At 42.7% G+C, this 14908-nt stretch overlaps 1 non-coding gene across 1 annotated transcript; it reads left to right on the top strand.

Moving 5' to 3' along the window:
- The first annotated feature begins 8704 nt into the window (after positions 1 to 8704).
- trnar-gcg (transfer RNA arginine (anticodon GCG)) lies at positions 8705 to 8777 on the top strand. The gene has a single exon. It is a non-coding gene; the product is annotated as a tRNA-Arg (tRNA).
- The last annotated feature ends 6131 nt before the right edge of the window (positions 8778 to 14908 follow it).

A 14908-nucleotide genomic window follows, 5' to 3' on the forward strand; every position in this document is an offset into this window, starting at 1 on the left:
GACACCCAGAGAGGTGAGCAGGTTTTGGACCAAGTTGAAGCTTGTGAAGTATTTGAGACAGAAAATGACAGAAAGCTGTGGCTGTGTTCTGGTTCTGCATGTTTCAGATTTATTCCCCTTCCAGTAATGTCTTATTTCCAGCTCTGCTCTCCCTCAACTACTGTTTAGTGTCATATTTATTTTGCTGACTACTTCATTGACATGTGGTCAAAATGTCTTGTGTTTCCTGAAATTAACTGAGTGCTGCTCAGTAATGTAGACATGACTTGAGATTCTATTCCTGCTTGGTCCATTTCAACATTCTTATCCTTCCTAGCATTGGAGATAAAGTATCAGTAGGGGCTGTACTTGATTAGTACTGCATATAGTACACATCAGTCACTGCCATTACACAGTGGAATAGAAGTTGAAATACTGTTTACCAGCAAGCTGAAAACTGTTGTGGTATTTGACAATTCTATTGTTTCTGAATGAAAATCATGTGAAGGAGAATCATTGAGACATCCTAAAAATGGCTGAGGTCTGCTGAGCTGCAGCAGGTCTGAGCTGCTTTTGATGCTCAGATGATGAGGAGGCAGTGAATGTTGGGTTTGGTGGAGCTGAAAAAATGCTGCAGGTGTTGAGAGGTCTGCTGGTGTCCAGGACTTCCTCTCCAGGTCTCAGCTTCTCCCTGCAGTTCCCACAAACACCACAACAGTCCTGGAACCCCTGCAGATGGTGGAGGACCATGATGACCCCGATGCACCATCAGGGCATCAAAAAGCAGTCCTGATGATCAAAAAGGTCCTTCCACTCATTCAGGGTCAACTCTAGAAGAAGCTTCTGGAACAGATGAGCAAACACTCTCAACTAGAAATCATGATTTAAACACAATGTTGATTTTTACAATTTCCTTCAATGTTTTAAAAACCATCAAAGTGGACAGAAGCCCAGATGGTCCAAACCTGTTTCCTGTCTCCTGCCATTGTGGAGAGCCTCTGTTCTGTCCTGCTGCTGTCCAGTTGTCTCTACTGAGCTCCTCTGCTGGTTCCACCTTGAAGAGGGTCTGAGCTAAAATTGAACCTTGGGGAACTTCAACCTTTGATCTCAGAGTTTTGTGTTTGATCTTAGAATTCTTTCTTTGATCTCACCTGAGACAAAGACATCGAATCTCAAGCTGCTGTTGAGGAGGCGGTGATCGTATAGTGGTTAGTACTCTGTGTTGTGGCCGCAGCAACCCTGGTTCGAATCCGGGTCACAGCAGCATAAGACAAATTTCTTGTGTGTATTGATGGACACAAACCAAGCAGAAATTTCCCACTATGCAACAGGGTGGTGTTTGGTCAGTTTTGAGCAGGTGTCAGTCTGACGATGATGTCATATATTTTGTTATCACTTGACCAGACCCAAAATTAGGCTCCAGGTATCAGTTTCTTCTCAATGCTAATGTCTGCTAGCTTAGTCTGCTACTTTGATGGCTCTGACTACAAAAAGGTCCAGACCCCTGGATATGGTGGTTCCTCCCTAAACGTAGATTCTGTCAGCTCATGTTTTGAAATCAACTCACCATGAACACAAGTAGATTTCAATGGACTGCAAATGTGTCTCATTTAATGGTAAACATGTCAAATATAAATTCCATCACCTGAGGAGGTCTGCTGCTGGAATTAAGCTCCAGATATTCACAAGATATTTTATATCTTAAAATAAAGCTTTTTTATGTTTGATTTATTATTCATTAGCCTGCTTCAAGTGGTGTGATTTTATGTGTCGTATATTAAATAGAACTTTGTAAACGATCGTCCCTGAGGATGTTGAATGATGTCAAAAAAGTGTTCTCTAAGCTCTCCTTTCCTCTAAATAGAGGAGTCTCTGCTGAGGTCGTTCCCTCTCAGAGTCCTGATGTCTATTCAGATGCACCGAGAGACTCAGGCAAACAGAAGACAAGGGCAAGTGAAGTAACCTGAAAATGAGAGGGGACGTTCGACATCAAACTAAAACAGGAAGAACAGGACGCAAATGGGATATCAAAATAAGACAGACTCTGAGACATGACCCTCCAGTTCCTGCTGCTTCCAGCTCTTTATATCGAGCCCCTCGTACAGTGGTTGAGAGAGACCACAAATATTAAAGGTGTCCACATAAATGGAGAAGAACACAAGGTGGCGCTGGACGCTGATGATGTTTTAACATATTGAAGTGAGCCCCCTAACACAGGACCTGCATTAATAAAACTCTGTGAAACACTGGGAAGCTCTGCTGGATATTAATTCTCCATTCTAAAACACAGGTTCTGACCTTTAATCACTCACCTCCAGAACACATGGAGGAAAACCTCCACCTGGATTGGGGCCAGAACTCCTTGAAGATGATAGAAGAAGATGGAACTCCATTTCCTTTCTGAGTCTGAGTCACAGGATTGATAGAGTAAAAATAAATGTCCGACCACAAAATCTCTTTCTAGTTCCAGGACCAACTGGAGAAATTGCCTTCAAAACCGTTTCTGAATTGAACAAAATGCTTTCCAGATTTATCTTGCAGGGGAAGAAACCCAGGCTCAAATTTAAACCACTACATGAATGAACCCCAGTTCCTGCTGTACTGGCCCATCAAAATCTGGAAAAATGTTTCCATAAAGTCCAAATCTCAATGAATAATTTGGAATGTTAACAGGAGAATATCACTACAAGTCATTTAATGATGTGCTTTTAATCCAGGGTTCAAGCCTCATGAAATGAACCCTAGATTTAAATCCTGGATTCAAAGCGAGTAACAACTTTCTACTCACTTGTGGAAAATGGAAATTTAAAAGATTTGAAAGCCTGAGAAGAGAATATCACTGAGAAAGTCTGACTTTTTAGAATCTTCTTAGGTGAGCAATTATTTTTGAACACGACATCAGAAATGAAACAGACTTTAATGATCCAATGCTGAAAATATTTTTGGCTGCCCATCAAGAAACAAGAAAAACCTCATATCGTATGTTGTTTTCCGTTTGACCTGATTCTTGGTTGTCAACTAACTGCTCATTGGCTTTCTTGATGGAACAACAAAAGCAAAAGTTGAAGACTTTGAATATCCAGGCCTCTGGCGTGATTCTCAGCTGTCATTTAAATTTCACATGAACTCAGTGTCCAAGCAAATATCTGGTGGGCTAAAATTACTTTTGTCGCTCTGTTGACTTTTTCCACAAGAAGTCTGGAAAAGTATTATAACACAGTTCATGTTCCCAATACTGGACGACACTGGTGGTTTCTATGGGAACACTGGTGACGGCCCCAGGCCTGGGTCCTATGCAGCATGGTGTGTTCAACCTCCTGTTGGTGGGTGTGTTTGTGTCTTTGCAGGTCTGGAGCAGCCTGGTCATCAGGCTGACTGGGAGCACCAGGCCAGTGTTCCCAGTTAGGCCTGTTTAACCCCGCCTTCCCAGACATTTGTCTCCCTTCTGCGCTCAGCCGGCGTGCTGTTGTTGTCCTTTTGTTTTTCCTTGTTTTCCACCAACAACATGCAGCACACATTGACATCACATCACACACTCACCTCCACTGCTGACACTGACTTCCACACCTCACATGGTTGATTATTTACTTTAATAAATGGTGATTTGCTGCTACCAGGTTTTGCTGCACCTCTGAGCCGGTCCTAACACATTCAGACATCAATGTTTGTCCTCTCAATGTCTGATATAATAGTCTTTGTAGATTTGTGCTCAGGTGTTTGGATTGAACCCATCATTGTTTAATGTAGGAGTCCCAAAGGCAACTCCATTGGTCAGTATTTATTTTCAAATGTGTCTGCTTGAATTTCCCTTCATACTTGAAACAACTTTCAATTCCTTTCAGCTCACAATGCAACCTAGAGTGTAGAGATCATTTGTTTCTATATCTGCCTAGAATCAGCAAAGAAACTGGTCATTGCACATTCATATTTTCCTCAAGTCAATTTTATCATTTGGAAACCATCTTGAGGATATTTGGAGAAAGTTCAATCATTCAGCTGCAGTTACAGTGACTTACAACACTGCAAAAAGAAAAAATCACCCCTCCACAAACACTCTTGTCCAACTTTTGTGCCCAGATTTTCTCTTGATGAGGCACCAAATCAAGTCAAGTCATTTTTATTTGTATGGAACCAAATCACAACAAAAGTTCTCTCATGACTCTTTACTAGTAGAGCAGGTCCAGCACCAAACTCCTTCAATGAATCTACACCCAACAATTCTCCATCAACAAGCACATCCTGCAACAGCGGCGACGAAAACCTTCCTTTTAACAAACAGGAATGTCGAGCAGATCCAGGATCAGTGGGGACGGCCTTCTGCTTTGACCGGTTGTATTTAAAGCTCCATCAGATTGGAACAACCTTTCCTCCTCACTTCGGCCTCTCACTTCCTTTCTCATCTTCAAATCATCAAGCATTTTCAAACATCTGCTCTTGTTTCTGATGCACCTCACCTTTTCTCTCCAGGATTCACTCTGTACTTGTTCTTGTTTGTTCTCTGTACTGTACATATGTGGATATTTGTGTATGAATATGCATTGTGTACTTTCATGGTGCATGGAAGCAGAATTTATTTAGTTGGGTGTTTAAATGTATGAGTATGTGAAGACTTTACTTTGCAATGGGATCTCTGATCATACTTTGTATAATGCTGGATGGTGGCTTTGGGGAACATTGTTGACAGCATTCACCACTGGAGCCTACTTTGATTGCCAGTCAGGTGTTATTCAGGATGGAATATTGGCAGGACAAGTTGCTCCACATTCACTTTCAGCCGAGCCAGGAGTTGAACCTGGAATCTTCTGATCCGAAGTCAGACGCATTGTCCATTGCACCACCAGCCCTAAGGAGTGGAGGGGTCTTATACAAAAAGAGTCTACACATTCAGATGTATGACAGAAAATGTAAATGATATGGCGGAATTTTCTGTTTTTTTTGCTGTCTGATTTTCTAAATATAACATTTATTATATATATTTATTTATTTATAAATATTTGTAAGAAGAAAATAAGAAAGACAACCTGCATCATCACAGTCATGAAGACCTCAACACGGTTGAAGAGAAAGTCTTGGGGTGGATTCTTGTGTTTTGCAGCATCCTTGATGTGTCTGCATAGAATGCATTGGTGTTGTGGACCCACATCCACCAAGAGTGGAACCAAGGAAAGCAAGTGGAGAAGGTTTCTGGAGGAGCTGGGAAATTCCCTGGTCAAGCCACACATTGAGGGAAGGGAACGGATGCCCCGAGACCCAGACGCTGCAGCCTTGCTCAGACAGCTGCAGAGCTCACCCAGCACTCCATCCATGCCATCAGCAACACAGAGAGCAACCACGCCAGCATCCTCCTCAGCAGCCCTGCCTCAACACCAACCAGAACAGCCACAGCCACAACCCACTCAGGCCACCAGATTCCAGAAGAAAGAGGAGTCAGGTCTGCCCAAGCAGTCAGGACAGCAGGACAAACGGATTGTGGTTCAACTGCAAACACACGCACACACACACACACACACACACACACACACACACACACACACACACACACACACACACACATGCATGTTTTTGCACCAAGAGACTTTTCCTCTTTTTGTTTTTTACTGGTTTTGAACCAGTAGTTGGTTTCTGTTGGTTTGATTTGCTTGACTGGTTGTTGTTTGTTTGACCTCTCAAATCCATATTTTGGGTTCTCGCTTGTTCTGCTTTTCATTTTGTGTTTGAATTAAAGTTCTGTTGCTGAAAAAAAGACTTTTTTGTCTTTTTCTTGAAGTAAATATATGAGGGTGGAAACTGACCCATAACACCATGGATGGCACAATAGTTAATAATATTAAAATGAATAATAAATAAAACCAATCCATGTCAGAGATGTGTTCTCACACCCCTCAGTAATGGTCAGGAAACACAACAACTTTTTGTTTATTTCTATGATTTTCTGGAGGTTCATTTGATAATTTTTTAAACTGAAATCGAGGGTTTACTGACTAAAAAAAGGTCCAGAGGCCCACAACAAAATATTCCAATCAATATTTCCATGGATAAGGAAGCCTAACAAGGTAACCAAGAGATGGGAAACAACTTGGATGATAGAAAATTGTTTTTAGTTTATTTTAAAGCTGATTGAAGATGTGGGTCAAAACCGACCTGTTAACATCAGAGATGGGAACAGAAAGCTAACACAAGAGGAAGGTTGAAGCTATGAAAAAGGAGTTTGATAAAAATCTTGAACTGACAGTAGAAATATCCTTTTGTGTGTTTACCTTTGTTGACAGAAGTCACTTTAGCTTGGCAGTGAAAAGAATCTCTGCTAGCTTGACAAATAAGTGCACACACTGGGTTCAAGCTGGACTTTGGACACTGGTATCTGCAACAACTCCCATCAACTCCTAATTTGTGTGTACAAAAAAATCATTGAGAAATCAAGGTGAGATCAAAGAAAGAATTCTAAGATCCCCCAGGGACGATGAACAGGCTCTACTGGTGCTTAGGACTCTGTTGATCAGCTGCTGAGTTGCTACTTGATGTCAACATTGGTCTGTTTCATCCTGAGTAGTTTGATCATAGCAGAGTCGCTGCATCAATGATCTGAATGTGGACGGACAGATTGACCCTCCACAGCAGACGCATGTGACAGATCTCTTGATGAGACGCCTCAGTCTTCAATTTAGTCGTCGTGTGTCATGCAGTGTTGAGGAGGCCGGCTGGCTGTGGGTAAAGTGGGGCTCAGAGTTTGTGGAGTCGGCTCTGGACTGAAGGGGGTCACTGATTTGTTCTCAAATGCTACAGCTCAGGTTAGCGAGGTGGTGGAGAAATGAATGAGAGCTCTGCCAGCTGGAGCCTCTTGGGTCCCGGGGGCTTCACTCCTGGAGGTGGAAATGATGAGGAGTTTTAAAATCTGCTCCTCTTTCACACTGACTTTTTTTTCTTGGGTTCCCTCTTTTATTCATGTGTGATTTTAATCTCAGCTCTCTAAACCTGAATGGAGCCAGAACCCATTTTAAAAGAGCTGCTCTTTTTAAACTCCTGGAGATCAAGAGGATCCCTGCCATGTTTGTCAAGGAGACCCACAGCACAACAGTCAGTGAATGGGGATACAGGCAGGCTTTTAATGGAGGTCATTTGAAGTCCCAAGTCCAGTTGGAGCAGAGGGTGGAGTTTGATTCTCCAGGAGTTTTTTGTTGTTGTTTTTTCACCAGTTTCTTTTGATTTGGAGGAAATCGTTCCAGGTGTTTGAAAGAAGGTGAGAGCAACTTTGGAAAATCGAAGCGACGTAAAATCTGGTCAACTGGACGTAAGTTTTAAACTACGGTACGTAAACTTACGTCCAGTTGACCAGGTTTTACTTCGCTTCGATCTACGATGACCTGGATGAATGAGAACCTACACAGAAAACTTTGGAAAATGTTCAACTGGTGTTTTTAAATGTCTTTGCACCAACAAATGGTGGACAGGACAGCTTTTGAAACATTTTAATGCCACTGTTCAACACTGAATCTGCTGGTTTCCTGTTTTTAGGAGCTGATGGGAGCTGCACAGAGAAGCTCTTTTAGACAGGAACCATTCAGAGCTCCATCCTGCTTCTTCCAGCAGGATCCACAGATCCACCAACACAACAGCTGTTTGATGTGTGGAGGCTTTTTACCAGGATTCCTAGACAGCACAGCTGGACTCACTCAACAGCTAACTTGTTAGCACCGACGAGACAGGAGCGCTTCTATGGTTTTACTCAGTGGTTCAATATTTTTAAAAGATGTCCCATTCAGCCTGTGGGTGTTAGTGATCACTCTTCAGTCTCCTGTTCCGTTTTATTAAAATATTAATTTAAAAGCTCCTGAGAGAGAGAGAGAGAGAGAGAGAGAAAGAGAGAGAGAGAGAGGGAGAGAGAGAGAGAGGGAGGGAGAGAGGATCAAACTGATCTCAAACTTGACTTCAAAATTCTCTGATTATAATAATTTGTACTCCTTGATAGATTCATCACTACAGGGTCATAGAGGGTCCATTACTATTGCAGTATATTAAAGAATATAAGAACGAGGTTTCCATCCATGGAAATATAATATTTCATGTATATGCAGTATATTTTCAAAGATATAACACTTTAATGTGAGACTTTAATGTCTGTCTTTGGTTTCTAAACTCTGACTCTCCTGTTATTGGTGCTGACTGAATTCTACCACCTGACAGACTGGGAAGGTTCATATTTGTGATGGATCCATCAACACATGAAGATCTTGTTTCAATGTTATAACATTAAAGCTCATCTTAGTAAAACAATGAAGTTACCTGAACTAAATTCTTGAAAAAAATGACTGTCACTGACTTAAATAAATCAAATCTACATCAAAGTTCCTTCTGTTGTCATAAGTCAGCCATTTTAAGTGTACTTGTAGTTCCAGAGCATTCCAAGTGGAGATGATATGAATCCATTTTGTTCGATGAACTCAGTTCCTCTGCTTTGATGTTGGTGGACTGAGTGGAGTTTGCCTGAACCTGCTTGAACCTGTTTGCTCCTGCTCAGTCCCTCACTCAAGCCTCACTCAGCCTCAGCAGCACCGCTCCACTGAGGACTGATTCAGGTTCCTAGCAACCAAATACAGAGGAGAGCTGAACCTTCTTGCTGTGAGGCCACAGTGCTGACCACTGCACCATTGTGTCCCCTGAAAATGCCACCACGTTGTTGGGATTTTCTGTAAAAGCAAGCACACATGAACATAGCAGTTCCTTCACAGGGCTGGTGGTGCAATGGATAACGCGTCTGACTGCGGATCAGAAGATTCTAGGTTCAACTCCTGGCCAGCTCGCTTTAAACTTTATACTGAGAAGATGAAGTGAGAACCACTGCTGAAAGTCCCTGAAATCCTCTCTCAGATGCTCCAGCTCAGGTTAGTGAGGTGGTGGAGAAATGAGTGACAACTCTGCCAGCTGGACCCTCTTGGGGCTTCACTCCTGGAGGTGGAAATGATGAGGAGTTTTAAAATCTGCTCCTCTTTCACGCTGACTTGTTTTCTTGGGTTCCCTCTTTCCTCCTTGTCTGCTGTAAACATGAACACATGCATGGATCCTGCTACCTCTCACATGTTAAGCTGGCACTTGACAGTGACAGCAGGAGAACAAGAAATCCCAGAGTGTCATCAACATTTCCTGTAAACTAAATGACAGAAGCTGTTGAATTTCTGTGTCAGAACAAGGAGAAAGGAGCCCCAATGAAAGAGTGGTGTGTGTGTGAATGAGAGGACATTGTTCAGTCCACAGACCTGAGCATCGCTGCTCTGACTACCACGTTACCTCCTGGTTATCAGTGTGAAGTCAATGGTGAGGTAGTCAGTTGTTCCTTGTGTTTTATTCCAGAGGCCTGGTAGTTAAACGCTGAATTAAATAATTTTAATTCTTTACTTGAATATTCATGCTGTTTTGCTGGAAATGTTTGACAACTTCTTGCATGTTGGTGCCCCATCACACAAAAAAGGTGCAGTTGTACTCTTTTCACCTCTGACCCACAAACATTCCACCAGTGAACGTCCAGAAATTGAAGCATAAACAGTTCAGCAACAACAAATTCTTCAAATCATCCTCTGAACCGAGAGCCACAGGCTCCTCCCAACATATGCAACACTGCCATTGAACTCTGCTTCAGTGTAACGGTGGTCGAAGGGTCAACATTGAACCTGTTGTATGACTTGAAAATTGTATCAGAGATCTGTGAGCAGGGCTAAATATATGAAAGTGTTGTCATTAACAGGTTGTGCATTTCTGTAGGTCCAAACATATCCTGGACTCCACCAATGCCAGTTGTGACCTTGTGGGCTCCGGCTCCAGCGCTGTCAGTGAAAAATGACTGACAATCCATTGTCTCCTGGTGAGTCCTGCTGTGTTGGTAGGATGCATCAAATCACTGTGGGAACAAGAGACACAGTGACTGAACTGTAGCCCATCCATCCATCCATCCATCCATCCATCCATCCATCCATTCATCCATCCATCCATTCATTTTCTTCCACTTATCCTGTTAAGGGTTGTGGGGTGGGGGGACCTGTCTCCCCAGCTTTCAGCGTGAAGTGGGTTCACCCTGGAGGGGTCGCCAGTCCATTGCAGGGCCAACACATAAAGACAGACAACCATTCACACTCACAGTCACACCTAGAGTCAGTTTAGAGTATCAATCAGCCTCGTCCTAATCCTCATGTCTTTCCCACTGAAAAACTTTCACACCTGAAGTGTGAAGCATCGATAAAAGTTAATTTGACAGCACAACAGAAAATCCGAGTATATCACTGACATATTCTGTAAAAGAAATGATAGAAGCTGTTGAATTTTTAGAATGAGAAAAAATGTCCCCCAATGAAAGAGTGATGATTCTTTATTTTGATTTTGTTCTTCACTCCTACACAAGAGAGGGAAAGTGTCGGCTGGCTAGGAGCAACTGCCTGCTTCAGAATGGGAGGAGCCTCAGGACTTTCCAGTGAGAGCTGCAAACTTCCACCAGCGCCCACTGCCAGCACGTCTTCATGATGGAGCTGAGAAGAACACAACAACACAAGAGCACTGGAGAGGAGCACAACACTTCTTTGCTTCCTTGTCACTCTCATATCTGTCTGTACCATCTGGAGCTGGGGGGAGGAGCTTCACATGTTTTTTTTCTTGTTTTTTTTTCCAAAAGGGAATGACATGACTTACTCTGTATATTAGTATATGAACTACTGAGAATGTTCATCCCCAGTTTTAAGTTAGAATTAAATGTTAAGTAGAAAAATCTTCCCTCTTCAATCCTGTCACTCAGTGTTGTAAACTGTTTCAAACAAATTCTACTGTTCAACAGTTCAAGTGTTTCTAATGAAGCTGAATGTGCTCTCTTCTACTTTCCTCAATTGTGTTTCTTTCATGTCCTCCTGAGATCAAAGACAGAATTCTAGGTACTGTCAAAGCCCTGATGACATCATCAGGAATTCTGACTTTGATCTGGAAACTCTTGCTTTAATCTGAATTTGATCTGACTGAAGTTTTAGTTTAGGTTGCATGAGACAGATGCCCCCCCCCCCCCCCCCCCGTGACCCTTAAAGGATAAGAATAGAAAGTGGATGGAGGGATGGACTTAACACTGAAATCAGCTGATCTGATCCACATTCTAATTTTTCCTTTCCCTCTTTAGGAGTCATGGAGAATAGTAGTGTATATAATAATGTATATAAAACCTTGGAGTATCTTTCCAAAGCTTTGAGTATTTCATCTTGTTTCTACTTGTAGTTTTATTGTCTGGATCTTTTCTTTTTATATCCTGCTGACTGCTCTTTGCTTTTGGAGCTTCCTTCAACAACTACCAAGCCTCCTGGGTACTGTAGGAAACATGGTCAAGTTCTTCTTACTTTTGCAGTCAAGTCCTGCTCACATTGGTCTGTCTTCATTTTGACTCCTCCCACTGCCACAATGACCAGCCTTTATACACTTGGTGACTGGGGCCCTGGTTGCTGCAGGCCTCAACACCAGCCTGTGGTTGTGAGCAGGGCAGAACAGAACTGACAGTATCTCACATGCAGGACCTGGGTCAGTGCCTGGTGCCAGCTGGGGCACCGCTTTAACCTGGACCCCCTGGAAGATCTTCTCCAGGAAGTCGCCTTTTTGGTTCCATCAAGGCCTGTGAGGATGGTGAAGAGTGATCCACCACCAGGCAGCACAGTCAGCAGCAGCCATTTTGTTCCACTAGACTCATGTATGATAGTGAAAGACTGGTGAGTACTTGCTAACTAACACTTCCTGTTTTTATTGCTATTCTTCCATGAATGTGCTCATGTTGGCTTGTCCCCAACCACAGTTTCAAAGCCATGATGACATCTTTCATTAACAATCAGATCAAATTTTTTCTCTATTTGGACAAATAAGGTTTCAACTGACACGGCTGGCCAACGTCCTGGAGTTAATTCAGCCTGTAGAACCAGGTGCTGGTTCCTTCTTTTACTAGGCAGGTACAGGCAGCAGATCCAAGATCAGTAGGCGAAGATGTCTGCTTTGACTGGTAGGAGGAAAGAGAGCAGGAGAGCTGGTCAGAGACAAAGACAGACAATGAAGAAGGAGTGCTGTATTCTGCTAGCACATGCTAGTCACAGTCAGAGATAATGAGTCTCAGCAGGTAAAGATTCATCACTGATTTCAGAAGATAATTGGACGTTCACTGGAAGACTATGAATGTTTGTGGGTCAGAGGTGAAAAGAGTACAAGTGCACCTGTTGTGTGTGATGGGGCACCAACATGCAAGAAGTTTTATACATTTTGAGCGAAAAAGCGTGAATCTTCAAGTAAAGAATTAAAATTATTTAAGTAACAATGAGGTCTCTGTAATAAAACAAAAGGGACAATGACTACCTCACCATTTCCACCCCTCTTTAACAGATTCACATTTCAAAACAACCAAGTTTATTTTATTCCTTTCTTTTAGTAGAGGATGGTTTTGATCCATCAACCTCTGGGTTCTGGGCCCAGCACGCTTCCTCTGTAAATCCATATTTTGGATTCTGGCCTTTTCTGCTTTTCATTTTGTATTTGTATTAAAGTTCTATTGCTGAAAAAAGGTTTTTTTGCCTTTTTAAACACACACACACACTTCCAGTGACTAATCCATATTTTCATCACTTAAACCACCACTGGAGTATTGAAAGAGATTCCACATGTTGGTCAACCAGAGAAGCTTCACCTGGTGACGCTCATCCAACCATGCATGAAGGTCAAGCTGCATTATCTGCTGTGCTCATTAGCAGGGGAATTAGCTGAAATGGTCAGTATCAGTAACAGGGTGACACTTTATCACAGCAGTGGACAAACATCAGCATTCATCACACAGCAGCTCCTCTGATCAACAGAACAAGCTGAAGTATTCTGGAGAATGAGGGCATGGATCCCTCTACCTCTCACATGCTAAGCTAGCACTCTACCATTGGAGCTAATTCCCCTGCTAATGAGCACTGCAAATAATGCAGCTTGACCTTCAGATTTGAGGGAAGAAAACCTTGAAACATTCATTCATCTTCTTCCACTTATTCCTGTTCAGGGTCTCGGGGGGAGCTGGAGCCTATCCCAGTGTCTACGGGCAAAAGGCAGCGTTCACCCTGGACCAGTCACCAGTCCATCACAGGGACAACATACAGGGACAAACAACCATTCACACTCACATTCATACCTACAGTCAATTTAGAGAATCCAATCAGCCTTTTCCCCAAATTGCACGTCTTTAGACTGTGGGAGGAAGCCGGAATACCAGAGAGAACCCACACAGGCACGGGGAGAACTTGCAGACTCTACACAAGAAGATACTGCGCCCGAGCCGGTACTCGAACCCAGAACTTTCTTGCTGTGAGGCCACAGTGCTAACCACTGCACCATCCTGCAGCCCCCTTGAAACATGATGATGTTATTATTTATGTCTTTAATGCACCCAAACCTTTATTTTTCAGGGGTTTTGAGTGGTTCTGGGTCATGAATCAAAATTTGAATTGGACAAAAATTTCATGCAGGGTCACTGGGGCCACACGTTTCATGTTCTCAACAGATTGAAACTGTAGAGTGTGTGACATGTGGTGTGTTTGTCAAGTTCATCAAGGACAGTAAACATGAGCAGGTCTAGATTCACCTCCATCTTTGGAGGTTGTTGAATTTCCTCCTGAGGACCGTCAGGCTGTTTCCTTACTTTGCTGTGACACAACAGCAGACAGCAACAAGGACTGCTGTAGTGCACTTGGTAAAATCACCATCTGTAGACTGGACCAATATGCTGATGTGATCCTTTGATTAGTTTCGGATCAGTCAGAGATCAAAGACTGAAGCAGGAGATCAATGCTCAGAATTCAGAGATCAAAGACTCCTGGAGCGTTGCCCTCTCTTGTCTTTGGGCCTGGATGTTAATGAATGTTTTACACAATTCTTTTTAAGAAAAAACTTGCATGACATTTCAAGGAGTTTTTCCTGCCAATACAGGACAACACCCACTCACAAACCAGTGCTGGACAAGTTCCTTCAAAGCTGTAATGCCTTATTTCTTACTTGTTACTGTCATTTTAAAATAATTGGTTCCATTACGATTGTGTCTGCCAGCGCTTGGTGACTGTACAGGAGGTCTGGGGACCGCAGGGCCACAACAAGCCCATTTCCTCAACTCTCCATTTAGTACAGAGGTCCCCAAGTACGGACCAGTGAGGATAAATGTGATCGTGGAGAAGTCTGTTTGTTCTTCAACTGGTCCAACTTGATGGTGAGATCTGTGACGCCATCTTGTGATAGTGGATTCATTCATCTGCTATTTCAACACATTCAAGTTCATTATCCCTACATGTCAAAATACATTTGGTGTGGAGTTTTACTTTCTGGCCTCAATCATAATGTGTGCATTTATTCTTCATGAACATTTCTCAGCTTTGTAAGTTTATGATATTTTGTCTTCCTCTGTTTTCTATTCCATTGTTGTTGATGATTCTATTGCAGGTTTGAGTTCCCTGTTGACTGAAGCAGAAACAGGAACAAAAAGCTGGAGGTGGTCAGAGCTCCAAGTTGGGACGCTGATATTAAAGTAGGAGATGAACACATCCAGGTTAGCCATCACTCTCAGAACCTGCTACTTTACCTCTTCAGAATGTAGCAGCATAGCATAGCTTCATCTCACCGGTTAGTGGCCCACTTTGATGTCTGGGATATGAGGTTAAAGGTTCTTTACAGCTCTGAATGAAGGGTTTATAAAGTGTTAACAATGCCATGAATAACACAAGCATTCAGTAATCCTTGATAAAAGGAGACTCACCATCAAGTTGGACAAGTTGAAGAACAAAAGGACTTCTACACTATCACATTTATCCTCACTGGTCCATACTTGGGGACCTCTGTACTCAATGGAGAGTTGAGGAAATGGGCTTGTTGTGGCCCTGCGGTCCACAGACCTCCTGTACAGTCACCAAGT

The sequence above is a fragment of the Aulostomus chinensis genome, chromosome 4 (assembly GCF_037954235.1).
Source record: "Aulostomus chinensis isolate RoL2024-O1b breed Wild chromosome 4, RoL_Achi_v1.0, whole genome shotgun sequence".
Taxonomy (NCBI): Eukaryota; Metazoa; Chordata; class Actinopteri; order Syngnathiformes; family Aulostomidae; genus Aulostomus; species Aulostomus chinensis.